Source organism: Nannospalax galili, unplaced genomic scaffold (genome assembly GCF_000622305.1).
Source record: "Nannospalax galili isolate Female #2095 unplaced genomic scaffold, S.galili_v1.0 scaffold433, whole genome shotgun sequence".
NCBI lineage: Eukaryota > Metazoa > Chordata > Mammalia > Rodentia > Spalacidae > Nannospalax > Nannospalax galili.
This window is the reverse complement of record NW_008338715.1, coordinates 6,578,311-6,581,542: the sequence shown is the minus strand read 5'-3', so window position 1 is coordinate 6,581,542 and position 3,232 is coordinate 6,578,311. Positions and strand designations below refer to the sequence as shown.

General features: G+C 37.9%; 1 pseudogene; it reads right to left on the bottom strand.

Moving 5' to 3' along the window:
• Positions 1 to 1,664: 1,664 nt before the first annotated feature.
• LOC103734367 lies at positions 1,665 to 2,902 on the bottom strand (annotated as a pseudogene).
• Positions 2,903 to 3,232: the final 330 nt, after the last annotated feature.

Here is a 3,232-nt window from a genome sequence, read left to right as displayed (position 1 = left end):
GGACTTAACATGTATAGCAGAATACATGAGATCCAGTGGCAGTGTGTTGTGGGTGAATGGGGGAGGGGCCACAAATTTGGTTAAAAACTGTTGTATGAAATGTACAAAAGCTCAATGAAACTTTTTTTTAAAGATTAAAAAAATTTAATATTATGTATGTTAATTTCACACTTATTTTGAATATTTGAAGAGAAAAAGCTTTGATATTTAAAAAAAAATCATTTGTTGTGTAATATGAACCTTTCATAGATGATTATTTAAACTTCAGCATCATGTCTTTCAACTTGTGGTCATGTTTTTAATCATGTGTTGCTTTTCTACCAAAAATAAATGGAACTAACTGAAAACCTATGAAATGCAAATAATGCATAAAGGTATGTTATTTCTGCTATTACCCAAAATAAAAGCCATCTAGACCTAATTTTTTAAGCCATTAGAAAATACATATTTTCTCTCTTAAAAAACAGTTGTATGTGTGTGTGGAGGGGGCGTTATGCTTGCATGCACAATTCAGAGGACAACTTTGTTGAGTCTCTCTTTCATCTTTAATTGGCTTCTAGAAAAGGAACAGTTTCCCAGCTTGCACAATAAAGGCTTTTACCTTGAGCCATCTCTCTGGCCCTTGAGTTTACAATTACCAACCTGCTTACTAATTTCTTCATTTTTCTTCTTTTTAGATTCTGGTATCATTATCTAAAAAGGGGAAAATAAAGCCTATTTCTGAATATTCTTTGATTCATTATTTATTTATTTATTATTTATTTAGAAAATCAATTTATTTCATTATAAGCACTTAGACAGGTAGTCATGGAGGGGAACAGGCCTGATGGTGAGACAGATCAACAAAAATGGAGATGGTACTGATAGTTTGATACTATAGTGGTCAAGGACTAACCCCATAAAACAAAAGCAATTCTTATCAAGGATTAATTAATTTTAAAAACAAATACAAACTATCAAATCTCTCTTCTCAACTTGGCAGCTCACCTGTGGTAGAACTGCCAGGCTAAAACATACATCTTTATAACTTGGTGGTCCCAGGTTAAAAAAAAAAATACAACAAAAGACAGTTCCCAGAAAGGAAAAGAATAATATGAAAACAATTTGAGAAATACACTAATGAGCAAAATATATGGGGAAGGAGGAACATGTAGTCTTAACTGAAGAAACCAATAAATGACTGCTCTACGTGGGAAAATGAATCCTGGAAAATAGGCATAAGAACTGTAGAGTAGAATTTGTAGGACTTGAGCTTCTCCTAGTTTCTGAATAAAAATGACATCTTGTTATATTTATACTTCACGGCTCAGGCACCTACCTCACTTGGCTCTGTTTCTTATTCACTCTATCCTGTAATTAGAATCTGAAAAAACTGGAGATCTAGTTTAAGAAGAAAAAAAATCACACATATTATGACCCATTTCTGAAGCCATTTTAGACCTGGGTTTTTCACTAGAAAATTCCTGAATAAAATTTAAATAAGTCTGTGGCTTTTTTTAAATTGTGACTCCTAGTTAAGGTTTAGAAAGCACCCACTGCTTAGGTTTGTAGCATTACTGGTGGCACCTATTATAGAGGGAGAACTGAACAAAGTCCTTGTCTCAAAAGCAGTGCTAAATCTATCTCAGAAAAAAGCAAGGGGAGTCTAAAATCACAAGACATGTCTAGGACCCTTGTTCTTCTGGATCCACCCTTCCTTCAGGGTCTTCATCATTATAAATGTTCTCTGCCATCCGCCACCTTTGCATGATACTGTCTTCTGATACAGATCTAATCACCCTAGGTTCATTGGGAGTCCAGGAGAAAGCAGAGATCTTGGCAGTGTGACCACCATGAATAAAAAATAACTCTGGTGGCTGTCTTCTGCATCTTCTGGGGACTTTCCCTCTCCAATTTTACTAAAATTCCAGACATTCAGGTTATGATCAGTAATACTGGAAGCCAAAATAGTCTTATTGTGAGGTGACCACTGAACTTGGACTATTTCATCCGCATGTGATTCAAAGGAATACAACTTTAGCTCAGATTTCTCAGATCCCACAAGGCAACAGATCAGTTGACAGATCAGTCTGGTCAGCTGATCCAGTGGCAAGAATGAACTCACTATGAGTATTGAAGGTCAGGAAGTTCACTTTAGTAGTGTGAGCATCAACCGAATGGCTTGGTTTGGAAGTATTGTTTGAATGAGTATCCCAAATCATAAGTTCCTGATCATCAGCAACTGACCCAAACACAGACTGACAAAGCATATGCCAGGAAACATCTTCTACTACGGCTGTAGGGCTGTAGGTCCTGTAAAGATGGTCTTTGCATCCACCACTTTTTCTTCTTTTGGAACAGCACTGATTTCTCATAGGCAGATGATACGGCCATCTGAAACACTAAGCAAGTGCCCACTGAGATTTGGGTCCTGAGAAAGCCCATAGCCTTCCTGCTGATGTTCACGGAGACGCAAGTCTTGGTTGCACTCTCCAGAAGGGTCTGGTTTAGAAGGATGCTTTGTGTAACCCAAAACAAAAGTCTCACCGGATGGAGTCTTTGTTGCAATGATATGTGTTCTGGGTCATGAAATGACCCTGTTTACTTCTCCTTTATGGTTGATCTTGATTTCTGTTTCAAATTTCCCACTGCAGTGCCAAAATCTACAAATTTTCTTTATTCACTATGTAATGTGATTCATCAATGTGAGAGCATCGTCGTTGGGGAGCTGGACACTGGCTAAAACTTTTGTTCATCGAATGTGTGTACCCAGCACAGTCCGATGAACACTGAAATCTTTTCCTTTAGGTCTAGTTACATCTGGAAGCCACTGGACAGTTAAGCTGGGCCACTCCTGGGCCTGGGTCATCACCAAATCTTAGGGAAAAGGGGTGTTCTTTTTCCACATTTTGTATTCTTCGTTGATCACGTTCCTCCACTGAGATGCCAGGAGAACCCGGGGGTGGGGGTTTGTGGGGAGGAGGGAAATCGCGGGTCATGCGTTGCGGGAGGGGCGGAGAATTGCATTTTTTATCTTAATTCTAAACCAATGCTTTCTAATTGAAAGTTTTCAGTTCTGTGTATTTGTATTGTTCACTGTGGTTGCTAATAGGAACACATTGCCTATTTCACATCTGAAAACAAAGGGACTGTGCTTTTTACCTTAGTTACAGCTAAACTTAAAAACTAAGTGTGGTTAGGGGTGACCACATTTGACAATGTAATTTCAGACCTACACAAATAAGTAAAAAAA